This window comes from Asparagus officinalis, chromosome 7, assembly GCF_001876935.1.
Source record: "Asparagus officinalis chromosome 7, Aspof.V1, whole genome shotgun sequence".
Classification (NCBI taxonomy): Eukaryota; Viridiplantae; Streptophyta; class Magnoliopsida; order Asparagales; family Asparagaceae; genus Asparagus; species Asparagus officinalis.
Genome location: NC_033800.1, coordinates 137,752,347 through 137,778,500, shown reverse-complemented (window position 1 = coordinate 137,778,500; position 26,154 = coordinate 137,752,347).

Sequence of the window (26,154 nt, the reverse complement as noted above, 5' to 3'; positions counted from 1 at the left end):
ATAACTGGTTGATATGGGCAATCTTAAGTTTAGCCTCTGTACTTAAAATGCTTTGGGGTTGGCAACGATGGATGCGAGCATTAATGTGGGTTAATGTTAACAAGTGAGCAATAGAAACCTTTAACTTTTATAGAAAATGAGTTTGATGGTGGCACTAATGCATGCGAATTTTGGTGTTGGTTTTGTTCTTAGTTAGGTGTTAGTATGAATGCATAACCCTCAACCCTTATCAGAACTTTAAAGATTTGGTGGTGGAAATGTCTTCATAAGTAGATGACAGTGAGTCCTGGATCATTGGTAAAAAATGAGGACAGTTTATAGAAGCCCCCAGGTTCAAGACCCAGCTATCAGATTAATTCTCTAATAATTCGACTTGTTATTTGGTTAATTTGATTGCTATCATTAGGTGAGGCGCGCAAGAGATTTGTATAGCACTTTTGACTTTGCGTGGTATTGTTATACATTGAATACGTTAAGATTGCATTTCATCACTTTAGATTTCTTAGTTGTTTGAATGTTTACTGCCCTTGCGATATATCTTTTGAACATATGGAAGTTAGTTTTGCATGCTGAATTCTACATAATTCTGTGAAGCTCAAAATTAAGTCCTGGTAAATTCATTTCCTGGCATGTCTATTATCTTCAGCTCATATCACTGACATAGTAGGAAATCAAATATTTGCAGAATTTGCATATTTTACCTTCATTTGTGTATCATTGCATATCATTTTCTTCCTACGTATCTTACTGCTATTTGCGATGGATCCTCTGCTAGCAGAGTTTGTATAGAGTATTATACTGTTTGTTAGTTAATGAGAATACATAGGTCTACCCCCACGTTATGGTCCATTTTCACCATAATTTTGTAATGTTAGCATGTTCAATAATTTCGCCATAAGTTTGTAAGTCTTAAATTCAAATATTTCCATGAAATATCCATATAATGTACAAATAGATACGAGTCATTAAAAGGTATGTCCTATGTACTGCTTAACTAATCCTATTAACCACCATCATCTTCAACACCCCACTTATAAGTCCATCTCTCTAACTTTTCACCATTTTTTAGCCTCAAAATGAATTATATAGGCTGCTTCTCCAATTATCGTATGATTTATTTTCCAAGGATAGGCATCACTTTCTTAGCCCCTTATTAACTTGGATTCATAATTCCTAGCTGTTTTTTCTACAAATTCTGTCATTTTTTTGTACTTTCAAATGGAAATGAGTTATTTTTTGTTTTTTTCTACAAATTTTGTACATGCACACATAGCGTGCACAAGAAATAAATTCCTCATTAATGGAATGTGTCGTTAAAAGTCTATTTTTAACGACGTTGTTTCTCATCTGCGTCGCCAAAACCTTTGGAGGGATATTTACCTTGCTTATTTTCACGAAAAAGAGGAAATATACAAACCCCCCAAATCCCCTCGTTCTTTCTCTCTCATTAGAAATCCCAAATCCCCCAAAATCCCCAAATCCCCCAGAATTCGTCGCTTCCCTCAAATCCCCCGTCGGAGTTCGTCGCTGCCCCCAAATCCCCCGTCGGAGTTCGTCGTTGCCCTCAAATCCCCCGTCGGAGTTTGTGCGCCGCGTCGGACTTCGATCTCCAATCACGGAGATCTCTTCAACCCTCTTCAAAGGTGAAGTCTCTCTCTTTCTTTCGCTGAGAATTTTAAGTAATTTTTCTTATAATTTCTGCCTCGAATTTGGATTATTTATGGATTAGACTTGATGCTTATATCTCTCTTTGTTGTGAAAATTGTCTATTATATCTCTCTTTGTTTTGAAAATTGTCAAGTTGAAAATCATTTATGTTGTTGTTTGTTTGGTGTGTGAAACTGTCATAAAGTTCCATGTTTTGCCTGAATATGGCATATTCCTGATATACTTTTTTTATGACATCTTCCAGCTATCCACGTACAGAGAGCACATCATACCCTGGATCATTTGATTTTAGAAATGCACTCGGGGCACAATTGAATAATCCTGTATGGGGTGATTTTGTGCAATCATTATTAGCTGAAGGTTTTCATAAGCCAAGAACAGGATGAGATGCTGGTGATCATCCTCCCATTACTCCCATGCGATCAGCAACGGAGGATATGGTAGGAAATGATGCTTGGAGGCTGTACCAGTATATATGTCAGCATTTTATTGGCTCTGTTAGTCCTGACTGCAAATACAGAAGGTCAACTATGTTCTTCTTCCTTCTGTAAACTTAGAACCGTCACTAAAGTACCCAAGATGTATAGAAGAAATATCACTGAATATATATTGGTCATGAGCACATGTTTAGTTATGTTCTGAACTTTTTGTTGATTTGAGGTAGTTATAGCATTTTCTATCTTAAATATGACTTGTTCATGCTCTCTACAGGACTAATATAGAATTCACTGTTGGTGATGAAGTGTTTCGCTGTGTGGGTCAGCTGTCATAGCTAAAGGGTTTACATCTATCATGCCATGGTTGGCTGTTAGTGAAAAAAATCTTCCTCAGTTTACAAAGGGAGAGAGAATAAACATTGCGAAAGTTGAGCTATATGAGGTGAACTTTATTTTTCATTAAATGCTTGGTTTCTTAGGCTTAGACAAGCATCTTTGAAATATACGTGAATATTACCCTTTATGTATGTGGCTTCCAGAATTTGTTTATATTCAATTCTAATAACCATTTTATTTTCATTATATTTTTTAGGGTAGCACCTCACCTCCTGATTACCTCAGCGAGAGTGAGCTGATATATCTAAAGGAAAAGCATGGAATAAGAACAACTTACCATATTCAGCGTTTGTCCCGTTGTTAGGGAATAGATACATGCTGATCTCCCTATGTAATTTCCTAGGATTCTCAGTATTATATACTTACATGTTATTTTATTTGTTTTTGTTAGCTTTTTAAGTTATTGGTATGATTTCAATTCTGTGAGTTCAGATGATGGGTTATTAGTTGATCAGCTCTTTTTTTTATGTATTACATAGATTACTGGAGTAATTTTTATGTCCTTGCACCAGTTATTGATGCTTCAATTCTCAAACTGGCTTGACTTACTAATGTTTAGTTGATAAAAAGTGCACGGTTTTAGGTAAACTAACATTTCATTTTGTGGAACTAGAAGGTAATAAAGTAAAAAAGATGATACCAAGAAATTATATCAATTTTCCATTTTAAAACTTATTCTGTTGGATTGTCAAGCTCGACAACAAGACCTTGAAGCATGTGATTGCACATATTTCAGGGCATGTTTCTATTTGCTGATGAGTTATCTTCTAAAAAATGTAGTTCTGTGCAACAACCTTAAATTTGTACTCTAATGCATCTAGGCAACCTCAATACCTTACAAAAAAAAATATTTCAACCTAAATATGATCAAAATTCAGGTATTATAGATATATTCTATTGTATTATTTAGTTTATTAATCGTGTTTTTGTAGGATCGGTACCATCGGCCCGTAGAAATGTACGCGGTGCAACACGAAGGAAGGGGATAGAGAGATTGGTGACACAATTGGGTCATGCAATTTCAGTTCCGATCCCTTCCTCGAGTGGAGCACCGGAGGGGGAGCATGCGACATCCCTCGCGAATGAGATTGGGAAGGAGATCCGATCATCTGCACTGGTTCGTAATTGTGGTTGGGACAATATTGATGCTGGGAGTCGAGAGGCGATCATTATGAGAGTTCGAGTATTTTTTTAATCATTCTTTAATGATATTCTTTAATGGTCTATGATTTTCATGCTACACAAATAGGGTTGTTAAGGAATAGATTGTTGTGCATCTGCTGAATGTTACATTGTCATGTTGTGCTGTTTCCTTTTTCTTTTTTGAGTTCTTCACATGTGTATTTTCAGAATCGTTAACTTGTATGGTCCACTTGAGTGCTTTAACTTCTACTGATACGTATGGTCCACTTTACTTAGATAATAACTTAAATTCTTCATGCTTATATTTAGCTGGGAGGATATAACATAACAAGTCTTGTAATTATGAGTTAAATTAACGGAGGAACTTGGAAAAACATACCCAAAACGATCATAATAGGTGGATTCTAATGTTTTAAGTGTATTTTTGCATTTTAGTTATGACAACGGCAATTCGTAATGGAGATTGGAGTCTGTGATTGGTGATTGGATGCTGTTTCTACCTGTGTAATGTCTTTGTGGATGCCTGAGCGTCCTGCTTGTGGGAAGAAGTGATAGGACAGGACATGGTTGAAGCAGAGTACTCGATGACAATTAACATGCATCAACTTGAGTAAATGTGGACAAAGTGTCAAGGTTAACTGTGAATCGAGTACAACATGGATGTGGGACAGTAGAAGCATATGTAAGAGTGGTAAGTTGTTTTTTACATGACATGCTTAAGGATTAAGATGTTGCAATTAGTGTTGGATATAATTTTTTTGTCCTCTTTTCTATTCCTTGTTTCTGGGGTTCAGTATCTACTCTTCCTAATCTTATATAGGAGTTGAGTCCTTATGTACGTTGATGTTGTGCGGTGAATGACGATTCTGTCTGCCTGTCGCCCTCGTGGATTTACACGCACTAGGAATTAACTTCTTCAGTTATGGGTTAGGGTTGTTTTCCTGTGTGGCCCATGCATAGCTGGTCAATGTATGTTTTTTTATTTTAGTTATGAAGCTTTTTGTATGGTACGTTTGTTGAGCATCTGCTAAATGTTACATTGTTTTCTATTGTTTCTTTTTTGAAATGCAAACTTCCGAATACATGTACTTGTATATTCATGCTTAACTTCTGAAGGATATTCACGCTTATATGTATATTCATGCTTAACTGTACTTGTAGCAAAGATTTGATGTCGAGGACTATGAGAACGACGTAATCATCTAAGATTCCATAAAGAAAAAGTTTCAGAGTATTTATAGAAATTGGAAGCATGTGTTGCACGCCTATTATCTTGGTTTAATAGAGAAGGGAGTACCTGATCCCAAGAACCATCCACTGAAGCGTGTGGAGCCTAATGATTGGGTATCGATGATTGATGTGTGGGAAAGTGAAGAATGGAAGGTATAAATCTCAAATCACAAAAACACTGGTATTTTATACAAACATATGTCTATTAGTAGATACATTCTTAAAGACTGCATTCAGATGGAGAAAGAAAGAGCGAGAGATGGTATGAGTAGGTGGACGTCAGATAGGAGTTGCAGGTAGGATTACAATAAATCATGGTAAGGACAGTAGTAAGATTAGAGACATGTAGGGCTAGCCTCATGAATGGTGTCTGCCTTTAGGAGCTGCTAACTGCACGAGTGTTCGATGGCTTTCAGATTTGAGGTAATGATGTGGAAATAGCCGATGTTAGGGGGAAAAAGACAAGATGTTGACATGTAGGGATTAGTAATGGCACCTTAATGACTGTAACAAAGAATAAATCATAGTAATTCAAGATATGATACTCTAAAACATGCAGGCTGATGTCGTTGAAGTACTTAAAGTCCCCAAAAGGCACACAAATTAGAATTTGATCCAAATTTTGCAAGAATGAACATAAGCAATGAGAAGAAAATGGTCAGAAATTAAGCTGAAACTCATACCCACTTCATGTTTCCAGTGACACCTTTTTTCCACCTAAAACCGTGTACGACCTGTGCTCAGCCAGATCACTAAAGGCACGAAAATTTATTGATATTCCACATACATGCACATATAGACGTGACCACACACGCACATGATAACCACCAACAATCTAAGAAGCAGAAAAGTTGAATATAAAAGAAATGAATTTGAGTTAAAGGGCACTGACATGTTAAATGTTATTCAGCTTTCATTTCATCATAGTGATTTGTCAGTTAGTATGCTATTGATTTGGTGTTCGGTAGTTCTGTTAGCTGATTATTCACGTTATAAATTTCACTTCTTGATATTGATTTGGTGTTTGGTGTTCGGATCTTTTGTAAAATTTTTACACTCGCATATATTCACGGCTATTTTTGATGTTGCTTAATTCTTGTTATGCAGGAACTTGGATTTGAGTATCTTGAAAGCAGAGAGCAACTTGTCATGACGTTACAAGCAAACTGGAATATTTAAACAGTTGTTCCATTCTTTCTTTTCTTTCACCTTTTCCTCTCGACAAATTGTGTTTTTTTTCCTTTGTGGATTACAAGCAAACTGGAATATTTAAACAGACCTTTGAGTGTTGACTTGAAAATGGAAATGAATGTAACTAATTTGTAATGTGAGTAAATTCTTTGTTTATCATAATATGGAACGTGCTTGGAGTATAATTTGATGTTTGGTTTCTTTGTTGATGTGAATGGGTGCAATTTTTTTTGTGGATGCTCAGGTTCAGTGTAGGCTTATAGTTGACAGAAAAGATAATTACGCGTTGCCAAAAATAATACATTTGCCGATGTTAAATTGCGTTACTAAATTTTTAACTTTTAGCGACGCACTAAATTGCGTCACTAAAAGTACCACTTTTGCCGACGCTTTCTTGCGTCGCCAAAGATATAGTTTTTAGCGACGCTTCATTCTGCGTCGCTAAAAGCTACATTTTTTCCGACGCTAACTTGCATCGCTAAAAGTATAAATTGCACTTTAGTCTTTTTCTAATGAGTTTTCCCCCTTAACTTCGAAGAACCATGATGTAAAAGACTCTCATTTACTACCAAAAAGTATAAAAATTTCAAACAATTAGTGATCATTTTTTAGCTTCCCCCCTTAAATTCGAAGAGCCATGATGTAGAATTCTCTCATTTACAACTAATAAGGGGTGATAGAATATGATTCTAGACATTTTACCCAATTATGGACACATGATTAAGCTAATTATGGGGTTTATAAAATACATTCTACTGTAGAAACAATGAAACTAAGGCAGTAATCTATTCAAGGAATTAATTCTTCATCATTACATGCATGTATTTGTTGTGCTCTTTTATTTATGACCTATTAACATTTATATATAAATTTCAGTCTGCGACGGAGAAATTGCATCTCCCAGATGAATTGAAAAACAACTTATAGATTTATTTCCTCAAAACTCAGGAGGTGCAGCAAGGGATCAATTGGCTTGGCCGCATGCTAGGGCTTTCAGGCTATCTTCTGGAAATCGGACTTTCGAGGTACTATTGAAGACAACCCATTCTTGAAGAAAGCGGCGGCTAACCTCTAACATTATATTACTCGTCTCAAATGTAACATTAATCATTCAGTTTAGTAGCTTTAGTGAGTCATCGAGTTGAACATTTGTACCGAGAGCATGACTGATAATGCATGTATAATGTTTGGACACTTACTTCACAGTGAAAGGAACTGCATAAATACAGAGCAAAACAGTGCATTGTTGGTAGATGACGGTTGTTTGCCTTCTTAACTTGTAATTCTTTTACATTCTTATAAGTTTCTCTCAAACGGTCAAATGTGTTCCATTTAATTTAAATCTAATCAGTATTGTTTTCTGCAACGAGAATTCAATTATGATCAATTAATGTGAGCCCTTAACTAGCTTACAAATTTGCATTGGCCCCCCAATCAATCAATAAATGTAATTTAATTGTTAAAATGTTGAATGTTTAGATTATGTCTATATGTTTTATCCATTACTTACATTCCATAATTTTATAACAAAACATTATAAATAAAATTATAAATTTTAAACAAAAAATGAAAACTTTACCACGTGCATTGCACGTGCAATCCAACTAGTACTAAAAATAAAGGAGGTCGCATTGTAGCTTTTGACTATTCATGATACAGTGTAACCCCATTAAGTAGTATTTTAGAAAAATAAGTGATTTTTCTCAACAAGGAATTCAAAGTCTTACCCCCATTTTTTTTAATCCTCCCTCTTATTAAAGTGTTTTTACCTTAAACCCAAAAATATTACTCCTTTTATTCTGAAACCCATCCACTCTCAAGTAGATTTTTACGTATATATTCAAAGCCTTCCACCATTAATTTTTAAAGACGTCCAAAATAACTTTTAAACCCAATACTCAACCTAAATTTGTAGTTTCATTATTAGATTTGCTCGCTTCCTAGAAGATTTTATTGTCAATAAATCTCAAGTTTGAACCTCATCTACTTACTTCTAAACTCAATCTTAGACTTAAAAAAGCTCAACTAAATTAATTTTAAATGAACTTTGTACATCAGCAATTTTGTATAATGTGTAATTACTATAATTTTTTTGTTGTAACTTGCTTTATTTTTGTTTGAATAAATTATCAGATTGATATATTATGTCAGTCCTAAGCATCAACTTCGTATATTTTCTTACTCAGACAATAATAAGGTATATAAAGTAGAACACGCCGACGACAAGCTTATATTTTAGTCAGAGCAAAATTGTGGCGACTAAACATCACTTGACTCATCACAAAAGGCTCCAAGTGACTTCTTTCTGTAAGAATTTTTATGATTTCAAATATTATTAATATATTTATTTTCCTAATTAAGTTAAACTTTTTAACTTATATTTGAGAACCCAAAGGTCATGTTAATGTTTTTATTATAGATATATTAGCATGGTTAATGTGAAGAATCATGACTAGTGATAACTCTTGTCAGCTTTGTAAAAAATCAAGGTATCATTAGCAAATTAGAGAAATCTTTAATAACAGTTATCATTACTCAATAGCATTTTCCATTTGTCATGTGTATCTATATACTAAAAATAAAGGATGAAACATCCAATGGCACTGTGTCTACCCACTTATTATTATATTGCAGCTTTCAACTATTATGCTACAGTGTAACCCCTTTTACGTAGTATTTTAGAAAAGTAAGTGATTTTTCTTAACTAGAATTCAAAGTCTTAGCCCATTTTTTAATCCACCCTCCTATTAAAGTGTTTTTACCCTTAAACCCAAAAACATTACTCCCTTTTATTCTAAAACCCATCCACTCTCAAACAAATTTTTACCTATAAATTCAAAGTCTTCCACCATTAATTTTTAAAAACGTCCAAATTAAATAGCTTTTAAACCAAATACTCAACCTAAATTTGTAGCTCCATATTAAATTTGCTCACTTCCTAGGAGATTTTATTGTCAATAAATCTCAAGTTTAAACCCCATCTACTCACTTATAAACTCAGTCTTAGACTTAAAAAAGCTCAACTAAATTAATTTTAAATAAACTTTGTACATCAGCAATTTTGTTTAATGTGTAAGTACTAGCATCAACTAAACTAAATTTTAGATAGCTTTATTTTTGTTTGAATAAATTATCAGATTGATATATTATGTCAGTCCTAAGCATCAACTTTGTATATTTTCTTACTCGGACAATAATAAGGTACATAAAGTAGAACACACTGACAACAAGCTCATATTTTAGCCAGAGCAAAATTTTGGCGACTAAACATCACTTGACTCATCACAAAAGGCTCAAGTGACTTCTTGCTGTAAAATTTTTTATGATTTCAAATATTATTAATATATTATTTTTATAATTAAGTTAAACTTTTTAACTTATATTTGAGAACCCAAAGGTCATGTTAATGTTTTTATTACAGATTTATTAGCATGGTTAATGTGGAGAATCATGGCTACTGATAATTCTATATGGGGAGGTAAAAAGACTAATCTCCAGAGATCGTATAAGTCTTTTCGTTACATGAACCTTTATAGTTCTACAAGTCACGTTACAATTCTATATGTTTAGCTGTAAGATGCAAGCTAATTGCTTATAGAAAATTCTCTCTATAATTAAAAAGATAAATAATCAAAAAGTGGGTGCTTCTTTAAATTAAAATGGTTGCTCAAGTTCGTCACGGAGGTATGTAATTTATAAATTGCTATTTTATATATGAAATTTCATTCATATATTGCACACACTTATGTAGGAGGTAATTTGGCTCATTCATTTGAGCCGAAAAGGGAGATCTTTTTTAAATTAGGGCTCAAAATTATGGAGATCAAATTGGGTGTTATTTTTCCTAGTATGGTTAAAATTTGGTTGAGCAATCAAAATTAGATTAGTGAATCTCTGAAATTTGGGAAAGATTCATTCTCTTCCTCACAAGAACAATGAATAGAGGGAAAACAAAGAAGGGAGAAAGTTAAAAAAAAAACCATAACAGTTCGTTAAAGATGACGCTTAACCTTTACCATATAAGCCATATTATGCCATGTATGATGCACATGATGAGTCTCATAAGGTGATATTGTCAAAAAATAATAATAATAAAAAATTCTCCGGCTAAGAAATAGGCTTATAGTTGTCACTGCGCCCAACTTTATATACCTTATGATCATTGTAGTATGAAAATATACCAAGTTGGAACTTATGGCAAACAAAATATACCAACCTTGTAATTTAGCTATTCTTGCTCTAAGTTGTTGTATAACGTATTCTTAAATGAAATATTTAGAATGTTATTTGTTTTCCTCAACTTTTTCCCACTAATATCGTAGCATGATGATCAGTGGATGACTTTTTGCTTATAAGATGAAAGTTTTACCACCATTTATTTTTAAACTAACGCATTTCCAAAAGGATTTTTTTTTCCATATAAACCTAAAGTTTTAGTGCCATTATTTTTAAACTCACCCACTTCCAAAATCACTCTCAAACTAATACTTAATCAAATTAATTTCAAACGCACTTTTTAATCTAATAGTTTGCATGTTTATATAAGCATCTTAAAAAAGTAACTTATATAAGATGTTGCAAATAGTTATTTGGTAATCTTATATCAAAAGAAGCTCCTAAAAATAATTAAGACGTCTGGTAAAACTGTAAAAGATTATTATTAGTGAAAATGATAAAAAAAAAATACGCAACTTTAGCTTCATATTTATTGCTAGGAAAAAAATTTGTCAGAAGCTAAAGGATTTATATAGTATATAAACTACAAAAAATAGTAGCTAATTTTAAATACATCCTCATATAACTTTTAAAAGCACACCGAAGAAGCAGAAATACCCCCACAAAATATTTTATGAAGTGATATCTTTTCCTTTCTTTTGAGAGTTTAAATAAAAAAAAATACATCCTCATATAACTTTTAAAATCCCACGGAAGACGCAGAAATTCCCCCACTGATATTTTTTCCTTTCTTTTTGAGAGCTTAAATAAAAAAGGATAAGGCGTAGCTCAGAGAGTGCTTTGATTTCATCATTCTAAGTCAGATGGCTGTGATGAACCCAACACAGATCACAGAGCACTAATTCCTCATTGCTACTAACGTTACATGTGGGGCGAGAGAAGCTCGAACTCTCTACCTCAGGATTAATAATATGGTTATGAGACCTACGCGCTAACCAACTACGCCACCAACCCATTTCTGCTGTAAACTATGAACGAATTTTCTTAACCATTGCAAAGTGGGGTAAATATCAGAAAACCCCCATAAGTTTAATTTGGGCATTTCTCAGATGAACCAGTTGTTGGGAATTAATTGGGTTCAAACAGGAATTAATTAATGAACCTTAGGTAGAATAAGCTATTACGTTTTGACTATTAATTGGAGTTGTGGTGTCTTAATTGGACGAGGCAACCATGGATGTTGGCATCTTGCCATCTATGATTGTTTTTTCTATCTTTCTTGTTCTTTGCCACGCTTGTAGGAAGAGTCATTTCTTAACAATTGCTCTAAATTCTACTTAAACTCCTATTTAGAGTAGACAACACCAGAGGCTGGATTCGAGTTTTGCACGACTTAATCCACATTTGAAGTCCTTCCTCGCCGGTGAAGATATAATCAATCTCTCATCGTCAAAGAGGAAAATGGTTCACCTGCGAAATCTTGATTCACTGCGGTGTCGCAGACCATTAGCTCGAGATCAGTGCGCTCTCGGTGCAAGCTCAGTCCCTTGAACCAGCATCAACTGAGGATGCATAGACAACTACTGGCTCCGTAGGAAGGATAAAGAGTAAAGGTGGCTGTTTGGTGTTGTGATTGTCTTCAAAAGCATCCTCATGTAGCTTTTAAAAACACACAAAATGCATAAATACCCTTAACAATATTTTATTCATAAAAAAATTGTCAAAAGCTAAAATGAAATTTATTGTACAAAAACTGCAAAATGTAGAAGCTCCGCATTTAGCTTTTAAAAGCACATTTAAAATACCCTAATAAATAATTTAGATTTTTTTTTTGAAGATAGAAGTAGTTCAGAAAGTGTTTGATTTCATTTTCCCCCCAATTTTGTGGACCATTGATGATTCAGTAATTTGTAATTCTGAGACCTCTTGTTAGGTGTGTTGGATATTTTGTTGGAGAAAATGTAATTTTGCCTTCATGAATAGTCTCACATGGAATAGTGTTATGAATAAAATTAAAATGTGCGTAACGGCTATACATTATGGGGAACGTTATGAAAATTTATGACGAACGATACCGTATTAATTGTAGGAATTATAATAGCTTTCTCAACCCTATATATACACCATTTTTCTCATTCGGATATATACAGAAACGATTCTCTCTTCTTCCTCTTCTCTCCTCTACATATTATTTTCATTCATATGTTGGTGTTATTGTAAGAACCATGAATTTTGATACTAGTTAAAATAATTTTCTAGTATATTAAAATATTTAATTATGATTTTTAAAAGAGTATTTGTATGTTTCTTCAATTTCTATAATTTTCTATGATTTAAAGTTTAAGTTTTATATTTATTTAAATGATATTAATATTTATAAATTAATTTTTATGCGGTGAAAAATTTATGGAATTTATCTGTTGCGTTATCGATGTTGTTACATGTCATTTTAAATAATACGTTGTGTTATTTTTATTATTACGTATATTTTCGTAAAATACGTTGTATTATTAATTACGTATTATTTGTATAATTTGCAATATTATTTCTACTGTTACATATTATCTGTCGTATTAGTATAACTTGTACGTTTTACTGTGTATATAATTATCCCATAATTGTTTAATTTTAAATGTAAGTAAATATATTTTATTTATTAATTATTTTCGTTTAATTGTACAATATGGGTATATTTTGACTATTTCGTATCAACTGTTGTATTAGCAAACATGTACGTTTTTAATTGCAGATAATTATTATGCAATTAGTTTAATTTTTAAGTACACAAAAGTATTTATTTTAATTATTTTATCCCTAACCCTAACCTATAATATATATACGTATATATATTATATATATATATATATATATATATATATAAATATATATATATATATATATATATATATATTATATAGTATATCACTATATATATATATTAATTTTTCTCTCTCTCTCTCTCTCTCTACTCTCTCTCTCTCTCTCTCTTCTTTGTTTGTTTTCCTTCCCCCAAAGCGAGCCGCCACGAGCCGAGCCCAGTAAAATCCAACGTCGTGTCCCCGACGTACCCCACCCGCACCACGACGAAAGCGGCGCAGCCACCCCGCTCGTCGCCGTCAACCCCAAGTCCACTCGCCGCTTTCCTCCCCGCCTCCGCCGTCCTTCTCTCTTCTCTCTCTCTCCTCTCTCTTTATCTCCGACCAAGTCGGAGCCTTCGCCGACCGGATCAACTCCCGATCTATCATGCCCGCCTCCGCCTTAACACCTCCTCCCTTCTCCTTCTCCTCTTCTCTGTTCGCCGACGTTGCCTCCACCACCGCAGCGCCAAGTCAAACCTCTGCCAGCCCCCACTCGACCCATCGCCGCCCGAGCTCTCTCCGCCTGAGCTCGCCGCCCGCTACGCAACCCACCACACCAGCGCCCAGCAGCCCTCCGACGCCGATCTTCCTAACAGAACCCACCTCGTCGTCACCATCCAGATCCGTCGCCAAATCCTCCACTCGTCGCTGTTGTCGCTGCCATCGATAGCCCCGCCAACCCGAGCACGTCGTCGCCTTCCCCGCTGCCCTCCCTTCAGATCCGTCGGACAACACCCACATCGGCGCCGTCGCATCGTCGACAGGCCCCATTGGCCTCGTAGGCAAGATCCCGAACCTTGATTATTTCATTTTAATTATTAGTTTATCGTAAATTATTATGTGACTCGTCATTCAATTTCTAGATCTGTTATGAGTTAATTAATTAGATTAGTCTGTGATATATTATTACCTGCGTGTGATTGCTTGACATGAATAGCTATGTGAAAGCTTGTTGTGTTATCACTTAGTTGTTACCTAATAGGAGAGACTGTACATGAAGACGACTTCTGTTAAAAGTATGATTTATAAGCGTGCTTCAGAGCATGGCTATACTCGCTCGACATCGATATCCCGATGTGAGGAGTCCCGAGTTCCCTCGATATCGATATCCCAGTATTATTATTATTATAGCATTGACTAGACGATGCACTCTTGATCGGACGTGTTGTGGGTCACGGTTATGTTCATAGTTTTACAGAAGTCGTTCCATGGTAACTCCGTGGCTAGTGCATAATATTTCATGTACAGTTGTGTAATTAATATGACAAATATGGGGTTATAAAGGGGAATTGGACGTAGAATATAGCATGTATATAAACGGGCACAGCGCTTTCTTGTTATCGTGATATCGTGAGTGTTATATACATGGGCCAGAGGGCCAATACTTGACTTGAAGGCGGCCCCCGGATGACTTTACGGGGACCCGATTATATACATTAAAATATTCTTCCCCAATTCAAATAACATGTAAAACAAAAATAATATGCTTGCGTGTCTTATGGTGGACTTTGTTAGTTTTGTTGAGATGTAGACCAATGTTGTTCTTTTCATACATAGATTGAGATTAATATTTAATTATTTACAATTCGAGACATATGATATATATATGAGGGTTTCCTTGTTTGGATTATTTCGCTCGACGTACTACGTCTCGAGTTGTAGATTTTTAGGTATTAATTCCATCTAGTGTATGCACATGTTACTTGGATGATTATTCAGATCGTTAGCTGCATGATCTTGTTACCCGTTTGATTTATGGATTCTTATGATCATCATGTTTTAGTAGTGAATCTGCATGTTGATTTTGTTAGATTTTTTAGTTGTACGTCTCTTTTGTTATTCTATTATCGTACCATTTTTCGCTTTGGTTTTTGTTGCTCTATTTGTTTTGTGGGGTCTTGCCGTGTGCCATGCACCTTGACGTACACCTGTTTTCTTTGGTGTACGTCAGACTTAGAGGAAGAACAGGTTCAGTAGGAGTCAAAAGATTCTCAACAGGAGTGCCTTGTAGATGGAAGAAGGAGTCGAAGCCTATTCTTTGATGGTTCCAGTTTACTTTTATAGTTCTTTCTTTTTCCATTGATCGATGTAATTTTGTATCTCTTCAGTATTCTTTTGTTCGGTTTTGTATAAGGACATGTTGACCCGAATATTATGTCTGGGATGAATATTCATTTGTGATATGTATTATTTTATTCTGTGTTGTTCATTATATTCTTGCTGATTGTGATCGGGGACCTGTGCCTTTGCATTGTATTTATTTCCAGACGCTTAGCGTATTGGATTGAGAAGAAAAGAAAAGAGAAAAAAAAGTTAGCGCATATTTCTTCTCAATCTAATACGTCGCGGGCTCGTTCACCTTCTGATTCCCGGGTATTTTGGGAAGCGGAGCGTGACAGATTTTAGTGGTGGCCCATGCAGGTCACGGTTCCGATCACGGTCCTGAGTTCTACTAGTGAGAATATAATGGATAATTTAGATACATATCATATTTCATCCGTAAGACTAATCTTGAGCCCTTATCCTATTTTCTTGATAGATTTTATTTCGTCCCTATCTTATCACTCTTTGACTCCAGAGTTTTCCACGGTTCTTGTCCCATCGCTTCGTGATTATCCTCTCTTTGTATAACTCCTCTATCCTCGTGCCTGTCATTATTTTATATGATATTATTTTACACTATATTTTCTTTGACTTGACTTGTGTATCGTTTGATTGTATTAAATTCTATATTATTTACTATATTATTTTATGTATCACATACAGTGTTATATTGTTTGTTTTCACTTGTTTATAAATCTATTTTATCTTTCATAGTTCATGTTTTATGTATTATACATTTTATTTATGTATATTACACTGATTGTATTTATATGATTTTTGACTATTATACAATATACTACTATGTCTAAATTGATTTTATATAGTGATTATTATTGTTGTTGTATCTTGTTTATATTATGGATATTACTAATACTTCTAATTTATCATATTGTTTGTCAAATATATAATTATGTTCTTCTTATTATATTTTATATAATATGTTTATTTTGAATCACATGTTTACTCTTATGTCTATTTTATCACATAATATTTTGTGAACTCTTTCCATTATAATTTATTTTGTTAGCATGATTAGTACCCTGAGTATACAAATTTTTATATGCTTTTTATTATGTATGCGTTTTTATTTTTTTAACGCTTATTATACATAATGATTATATTTGTTATACACATCATATGTTTCTGAATCTTGTTCATCCCTTTTAGTTTTATATCTTTATTTTATACTTTGATTTATTTGTGTTTCTTTGAGCCTAACTAAGATTTTGTATTATTTACTTTGTTTTATATAACTATTTGTATGCTAATAATTATTGTGAATCGTTTTATTCTGCTCTTGATTATTATTATGATTTGTCTCTGTTTGTTTGTCTATATGTATTGATGTGTTTCTATCTATGTCTATTTTTTAATGTTATTTTAATTGTGATTATGTATGTTCTGTATACCTTATTAGAATCTTTATTGTTCTTATGCTTGATTGTTCTGCATTCTTGTTTTATATCTTGTGCTTTTCTAGTAATATTGCGTTATTCTCGTGTTTTTGTATGTTTCATTCATTTTACATTATCATTGTTTGCTATTGTATATTATAATATAAGTGTATTATTAACTTGCTAACTTGTTTTATTACGTATAAAGTAGTTTTATTTAGTATATTTCATTTCATTCTTTACTTCTAATTACATGTATCATCGTTGTTTGATTTAATTTATCAATCATTTCATCTTTCTTAGTTATGTTTATGTTTTGTTTACTTATCTTCTATATACAGATTCTTATTCATTCTAATATTTGCTTTATATTTTGTTCTTTGTTTAGGTTTGTCTACTTCATTTATTTAGTCATAATATTTACATAAAGTGTGTGTTTTCGATAATTATTGCTGTGATATATGACTATAATTATTTATTTTATTTTTGATATGATATACTACATATAATTCATTTCTTATATGTTGTTGTGTCATATCATCTTATCCTTCCATGACTATCTACTTTGTATTGTTTGTATATCATATCTTTTTTTGGTTTATGTTCAATTACCTTCTAATATTCCAATTGCATTGTGCTGCGTATTTTTACATAATTATATTATTTGTTGCATTCTAATTTCTGTGTATACAATTTGTAAATTCCTAATATTTATGTAATAAATTATTTATCTACTAAATGTTGTATACTGTTTTACATGATTATTTGATTGTATAATTATTTTAATAATTGTGTTTAGCTATTTATACTTGACTGTCTTTGTATCTTTTCTATGTTACAGACTACTTCTCATCATTCCATCAATTAAATATGTTTTCTTTTATTTGTGTTTATTTTGTATGTATTATTATTCCAATTGCTTTAGGGTTGCTTTTCTTATTATCTTTGATTTATACTTATTAGTATATCATTCTATTTTGTTATATGATCCTGTTGATGTTTGTTTTTTGCTCGTTTACTCATTTTTATTGATTTTATATCTTACATTGTGTTTTTAATATCAATAGTTTGAGCCTGTATTGATTGTGTTTTTCATAATTGAATTTCTTTTTGTTTTTATTAACCATTGTTATATCCTGCTATTATATTTTGTTTAAACTGTTATGTATTTTAGACTTTTCGACTTTTCTTATTATGTTGTTTATATTTATGTTTCTATTGTATTTGACTTACTTTTGTGTTTATTTTAGATTTATTGTTCTTACTTGACCTTATTCTTACTTGATATGTTTCTGCTTTGTTCTATGAAAGCTTGTATATTATTTACATGATTCACTCTATATGATTGTTTATTTATATTGTACCTATTGTTTTGATTCTATATTATTGCTTATCTTATACCTTATACTGATTAGATTTCTTATATATTTACAAGTACTGTGTAACAAGTTCACACAGTTAAATATGTTTGTATCATAGTATTTGTTTGGATTTTGTTGCGAGTCTGAGATGCGGTAGCGATATCTTAGTTGTCACAACTTGTATCTCATCTTGTATTATTCTTGTCTTACATTCCCCTTTGCTTATGGACATGTAATTTATTTTGAATTCTTCTCTATATGCATTGGGTTGAGCCTCCCTTTCCATATCTCTGTCCTTGGGTTTAATTCCGAGGGCGGAATTTATTTTAAGGGGGGTAGAATGTAAGAACCATGAATTTTGATACTAGTTAAAATAATTTTCTAGTATATTAAAATATTTAATTATGATTTTTAAAAGAGTATTTGTATTTTTCTTGAATTTCTATAATTTTCTATGATTTAAAGTTTAAGTTTTATATTTATTTAAATGATATTAATATTTATAAATTAATTTTTATGCGGTGAAAATTTTATGCAATTTATCTGTTGTGTTATCGATGTTGTTACATGTCATTTTAAATAATACGTTGTGTTATTTTTATTATTACGTAAATTTTCATATAATACGTTGTATTATTAATTACGTATTATTTGTATAATTTGCTGTATTATTTCTACTGTTACATATTATCTGTCATATTAGTATAACTTGTACGTTTTACTGTGTATATAATTATCCCATAATTGTTTAATTTTAAATGTAAGTAAATATATTTTATTTATTAATTATTTCTGTTTAATTGTACAATATGGGTATATTTTGACTATTTCGTATCAACTGTTGTATTAGCTCAACATGTATGTTTTTAATTGTAGATAATTACTATGCAATTAGTTTAATTTTTAAGTACCCAAAAGTATTTATTTTAATTATTTTATTCCCCTACCCTACACCCTAAACATAATCCACAATATATCGATTATATATATATATGATATATATATATTTTTAAAAAAAATTAAGAAAATATATATATATATATAATATGATATTATATATATATATATATATATACTATCTTATATATCATTACTTTTACTGATCAGTATATCATCTAATACTATAATATCACTATTATATATATTTCTCTCCTCTTTTGTTTGGCTTCCTCAAAACGCCATAGCCGCCACGAGCTGACCCCAGATTGCCAACGTCGTTGTCCGTCGACGACCGCACCCACAACCACACAAGCCCGCCGGCCACCCACTCCGACTTCGTCGCCCGGTCACCCCAAAGTCCACGTGCTTCCTCCCCCTCCTCTGCGTTCTCTCTCTCATCTCTTGATCTCCGACCAGTCGAGGCTTCGCGCGACCGGCGCATCAAACTCCGATCTGGTCACCGCCTCCGCCAACACCTTCTCCCCTACTCTTCTCCCTCTTCTCTGTTTGCGCTTGCACGTTGCTACCGACCACCGCAACGCCAAAGCCAAACCTCCTGCAGCCCCACTCGACCGCCGTTGTTCGCCGAGCTCTCGTCCGCCTGAGCTCGCGCCCGCTTACGACCTCCACCACCACCAGCCGCCGCCAGCCCCTCTGACGGGCTCCAGATCTGTCCTTCGACCGCCACCTCGTCGTCACCATCCAGATCCGTCGCCAAATCCTCCACTCGTCGCTGTTGTCGCTGCCGTCGACAGCCCCGCCAACCCGAGCACGCCGTCGCCTTCCCCGCTGCCCTCCCTTCAGATCCGTCGGACAACACCCGCATCGGCGCCGTCGCATCGTCGACAGGCCCCATTAGCCTCGCAGGCAAGATCCCGAACCTGGATTATTTCATTTTAATTATTAGTTTATCGTAAATTATTATGTGACTTGTCATTCAATTTCTAGATCTGTTGTTATGGGTTAATTAATTAGATTAGTCTATGATATATTATTACCTGCGTGGGATTGCTTGACATGAATAGCTGTGTGAAAGCTTGTTGTGTTATCACTTAGTTGTTACTCAATAGGAGAGACTGTACATGAAGACGACTTCTGTTAAAAGTATGATTTATAAGCGTGCTTTAGAGCATGGCTATACTCGCTCGACATCGATATCCCGATGTGAGGAGTCCCGAGTTCCCTCGATATCGATATCCCGGTATGAGGTTTCCTTGATTATTATTATTATAGCATTGACTAGACGATGCACTCTTGATCGGACGTGTTACGAGTCACGGTTATTTTCATAGTTTTACAGAAGTTGTTCCACGATAACTCCGTGGCTAGTGCATAATATTTCATGTACAGTTGCGTAATTAATATGACAAACATGGGGTTATAAAGGGGAATTGGACGAAGAATATAGTATGTATATAAATGGGCACAGTGCTTTCTTGTTATCGTGATATCGTGAGTGTTATATACATGGGTCAGAGGGCCAATACTTGACTTGAAGGCGGCCCCCGGACGACTTTACGGGGACCCGATTATATACATCAAAATATTCTTCCCCAATTCAAATAACATGTAAAACAAGAATAATATGCTTGCGTGTCTTATGGTGGACTTTGTTAGTTTTGTTGAGATGTAGACCAATGTTGTTCTTTTCATACATAGATTGAGATTAATATTTAATTATTTACAATTCGAGACATATGGTATACACATGAGGGTTTCCTTGTTTGGATTATTTCGCTCGACGTACTACGTCTCGATTTGTAGATTTTTAGGTATTAATTCTATCTATTGTATGCCCCGGTTTCTTGGATGATTAGACTGATCGCTAGCTACATGATCTCGTTACCTGATCGATTCTGGATGCTTTATGTTATCATGATTTAGAAGTGTTTTCATGTTGATTTGTGGATTTCAATTGTACGTTCTTTTGTTGTTTCTGTTATCGTATCGTTTTTTTTGTGGGGTCTTGCCGTGTGCCATGCACCTTGACGTACACCTGTTTTCTTTGGTGTACGTCAGACTTAGAGGAAGAACAGGTTCAGTAGGAGTCAAAAGATTCTCAACAGGAGTGCCTTGTAGATGGAAGAAGGAGTCGAAGCCTATTCTTTGATGGTTCCAGTTTACTTTTATAGTTCTTTCTTTTTCCATTGATCGATGTAATTTTGTATCTCTTCAGTATTCTTTTGTTCGGTTTTGTATAAGGACATGTTGACCCGAATATTATGTCTGGGATGAATATTCATTTGTGATATGTATTATTTTATTCTGTGTTGTTCATTATATTCTTGCTGATTGTGATCGTGGACCTGTGCCTTTGCATTGTATTTATTTCCAGACGCTTAGCGTATTGGATTGAGAAAAAAAGAAAAGAGAAAAAAAAGTTAGCGCATATTTCTTCTCAATCTAATACGTCGCGGGCTTGTTCACGTTCCGATTTCCGGGTATTTTGGGAAGCGGGGCGTGACAGCTATTTTTGGGTAACCGTTCTTCGTCTGAGCTAAAACTCTGTTCTCTCATCCGAGTACAGACGTCGGCCGCTTTCGAGGGTTTTTACCTCCAGGGAAGAGGGGATCATCTGCGTCAGGGCAATAGGCGGGTCCTTAATCTTCTAGGATAGTGTTAGACGACTGCTCCCGATCAGGCCAAGCTTTCTTATTATTTTATTTCGGATTTATTTTACATGCTATAATTTTATTTGATAAATTTCCAACAATCTAGAAGATTGAACAATTATAGTTGTTAATTATTAAATCCGAAAATAATTATAATTCATAACTATCTGTTTTTTTAATCTGGAATTACTATTCATCCGAAATAACTTTAAATCTGTAATTAATTGCTTTAATTATTATTAATTATTGCATTCATTTAATTGTTGTTAATTAAGTTGTAATTAATTATTGCAAATTAATTTTAATAGTTAATTATAATTAATTGTATCTTGTAATTGATTGTATTTAGTTGTTGTTTTAAAAAAATTATTATTACTTTTGGTGGAAAAAGGAAAATTTCCTGTCTCATTCAACTTCACATGGAAAGTACCTATTTGCATACCATAAAATGATTGAATAATGACTCGATCTTAATTTGATAATTGTTATAAATCCATATGAAACATTTTATATTCAAGCATGGATAAGAGGACCGGAATTATGAGAATAATTCGTATGCATAAATTTAAATTTGGAAAGTCTATTTTGTAGGCAACCAATTTAAATTTAGAAAGTCTCTTTTGTAGGCAACCAATTTAAATTTGAAAGGTCTCCTTTGTAGGTAACAAATTTGCAAGCTCTTATAATACGAGAATTTAAAATTTATGCATATGAAGTATGAAATATACTTTAAGATATGAAATCATATTATAAGATTCTCTTGAATGCTTTGCATGTAACTATTAGTAATTTCATTCATGTATGTGCATATGCATGCATGTAAAGATATAATTGCAGTTTTTGTTGTTCCACATTAGTTTGAAGTATTCAGATATTAAGGGTAAATTCTAACCCTATGCAGTTACATCTTTAGACATAGACTACGACCATTTATGATCATAGACCATGATCTTTTATGCTAATATATTTTGATGTCCTATCATTTTAATAGTGACTAGAAAGATTAATTTTTATATATCTTTATTTGACTACATGTATAATGTTTTCTCTTGAGATTTCAGGAAATGATTAGAGTTGATATAAATATGCTCTGTCAACTAGTATGCCTAGTTACAGGAGATGTGATGAATCAATGTCCCGGAAAATCAAACCAAAAGGTATGTCTTATAACTTCTATCTATTGTAGGCATATAAAATTACTTATAGGTCCCTTAGCTCAGCTCGGCACAAACCGACAAACCAACGAGGCCGGAGGCCGGCAACGGAGATTGGGACTAATCGCACGCAAGACACGGAATACGTCCATTCGCGTGAGGAGGGGATCAGCCAAGTGTTATCGAGGAAAGACTGAAGAAGAACTCAAGAATTTACATTATCTTAGTAACTACAACACCTCCAAAAGACAATAGACAGCGTTGCAACGGAAAACGAAGTGATCACACTCACAAACCCCAAGCGAGCATTACCAATCGCAGAAAACTAAAAAACGAACATACTAGCGAATACGAAAATTCAAAAAGAATCACGGTTTCAGGACCAGAACTCAAGAAGTGGAATTTTATGCACTAACAAATCGGGCAGAAAGCCGGAACTTTCAACTGCACCAACAATGCAGGCCCACTAAACCAACGCACAACCAACCAAGGGCCGACCCCACCAAGTCAGAATAAACAAAAGCACAACAAAATACGAATATCAAGTCTGGATAAACATCAACCACAGAGAAAACCGAATCGCACCGATAGACACCAAGAGCGGGAAAACGACCGGAACAACACACCCGGAGGCTCGCGCTCAACACCGAGCACCTCAAGGTGGCTCGCCCAAGCCGAGTCACCCTGAGGTGGCTCGGTGCCGAGCGCCAACCCAGGGCTATGGCTCGGCCCCACCTCCAGGTTAAGTGCGGCCACCAGGAGGGGTGGCCGACACTGTTCCGGCTGCGCAGGCACAGTAAAGGGTTGCCTATAAATCAGGCCACTTGGTTCATTTTGTTCAAAGGGTTTGGAAATTTTGGATGGCGAAGCTCTGTCGGGGATTCAAAGACTCGGAAACTTTAGAAAAGATATCGAGAGTTTGGGAGCTTCGGGGTACGTCACTCTTTCCAATCTGCGTGCTCAGCGTCCGTCAACGCCAAATAAGCGCGAGGTTATCAGGAGAGGACCCGGATCTCAGATCTAACGAGAGGACGTACTCCGGATCTAAGCTTGGTTCTTAAAGACTCCCGAGACGTGGACGATGTTTCCTTTTGTGAACAATCCTCCCCGGCTATTATTTCCTTTTGTGGATAATATCCGTCGTCATCTTAGATCTCGATCGGATCTACGATCTCGCTCTGGTGGTTCCACGGCATAAACCCGCGCCAACGCACAAGAGCCCAGCAAACGAGCGACCGTGTTGACCCGCAAAATCAGGAGCTCGCGATTCGTTCGACAAAATAAGTGCTCTGGAACCTCAGTGTTAATTCTCTTTCTCCCTATTTTCCTTTGTGTTATTTGCATTTCGCCTAGTTAACCGGATCTACAAAGGAAAAGGACCGGATTCTTTGTATCCGATAAAGCTATTAATAACTAATTTGCAAGTTGGATATCAATGATAAAGAAAGCAACGATTCTTTTTCCCAGCCGAACAATCTGTGCGGGAACCATCGACGTGGGAGCGGACGATCTCGCTGACGAGCCGATCGGATTGGCGTCGCGAGCGCGGATTTTCCAATTCCCGGTCATGGGAGGAGGTTTGAGTACTGAGTTCGACCAAAACTTAAGTCGAGAAGTACTTGTTTCCTCGTCCTGGATCACCGTCCCCCCGGCAAGTCCAAGAAGTCCCAATTCTCCTCAGGAGAAAGGTTCGTTGGTATGAATACCAGTCGCGGAAGCCACCAACGACGATACTCGCCCCCGTTGATGCCAATCAGTCGCCTCGGGTTTGAGATTCCTCCAGTTTCCAAAACCATAGTCAGGACTCTGGCTCTGGCAACCCTCTTCTTGCCATATGAGGGCGTGGGGTGACTCTCTGCCGAAGAGAGCCCGCAAAAGCAGTCAAACGCCTTTGCGAAACGATTCGCAAAGGGTATGGAGTAAACAGTTGACGGTGGGATCGCTACAAACGTGGAATCTGAAGAACAACGAGGGCAAGCAGATACCTCCAAACAATCAACGAAATGTGGTTCGCTCCAAGCCGCCAAACAATGGGATGAGAGTCCATCGTTCAACGGAAACCCGACCTCACGCTTGGAGCGAGGCGATTCTCAAGCGCGCGCGCACTATCCAGCGCAAGCACGGGCGTTCAAGCTGGAAGAAGCCGTTAGAAAGCTACAGAAAGAGGCAGCGTAGCCAAGAAGCCTTGGCCACCAACTTCGCAAAGTTTGCTGAGGCCGAAGTCTGAAGCGCGGTTCAGACCAAGAAGCAGCAACGACTGCAGCTCCAACCAAAATTCAAAATCCTGACCCCCGTAAAGTCGCTGAGATCCCATAGCTACTCCGGGGAAGATCATGCCAGGAATGCCCTCCCGAAGAGAGGAAAGCCAAGTTCTTGGAGCGTACCTCGGTCCAATTCCCGACGAGAGAGGCAAAGCTCCAAGTCCACGAGCGTTTGGGCCTGAAAGAAGCCCAGAACGCACTCACACGCTGCTGGTCGCCGTCACCTCCAGTTATAACAAAGAACTGCAAGGCAGCCTGGCGCTCACAAACCCTTCGTCGCATCAGAACACCAATCCAGTCCAAGAGCACGCTGAGACACGTCGGCTTCGCCCACAAAGGCACCGTTCCGATTCCACCTGGTTTTCCGTTGTAAACTTTTGAAAAACCCTAAAGAAGGCAATTCCAACTCAGATAGCAACATTTATCATCTCTTTGATTGTGATGTGTCCTATATACGCTGAGGAAGTCGTGCCCGCACACGATAGGTACTCGAGCTGTTCAATCCGTCAACCTGACGAGTTGAGTGGGACTATCGTGCCGTGGGGTGCGAAGTAGAACAGAATGAAGGTCCCGGAGAACAGGAAATCAATGCCGCTTTGCGAAACTTCATGTCGGCATCCGGTAGTTTGTTTGAATTGCCAAACTGGCATGAAGCTCCCCAGTGCCCGCAAATGAGTTTCAGGTTTTTTGACGCCCGGGGAGCGTCCCTCGGCGGGTACGCATCCTTAGGTCTGGCAGACGCCATCAAAACCCAAGGCTAGCGGGCCGCTTTGCGCCAACCGTAACCGAAGGAAGGATGGTTAAAGACGAAGAGGCATTTCTGGAGTGAGGTCACCAACCATATGTATGACCGCAACGGGTGACATCGCACGGATGAATTTCGATCGATTGCTGAAAAGATCCCTCAGGATCGGTCTAACCCGTCTCGCAGTCCTGAGCAAACTTGACGAGGAACTTTGTAGGGTTAGGAAGAGTACTTCAGGCAAGGTGAAGGAGTCGGCATACCTGACCCGCGAGGGTGCGCATCAGATAATACAGTGTCAGTGAGGGGAACCCCGCGATGTCCACCTTGATGTAAGCATGCGTCTTGCTTTGAGGGATGGCGCTTTTCCAGAAGTTTTAAAACAATCAAGAGTCTTGTGTTGTGCTGGCGGTATCCAAGTATTAATCGTTTTCTGTGGTGGATAGGAGACAGTACATTTGCTCGGCTAGATGCTTGCATAGATGACAC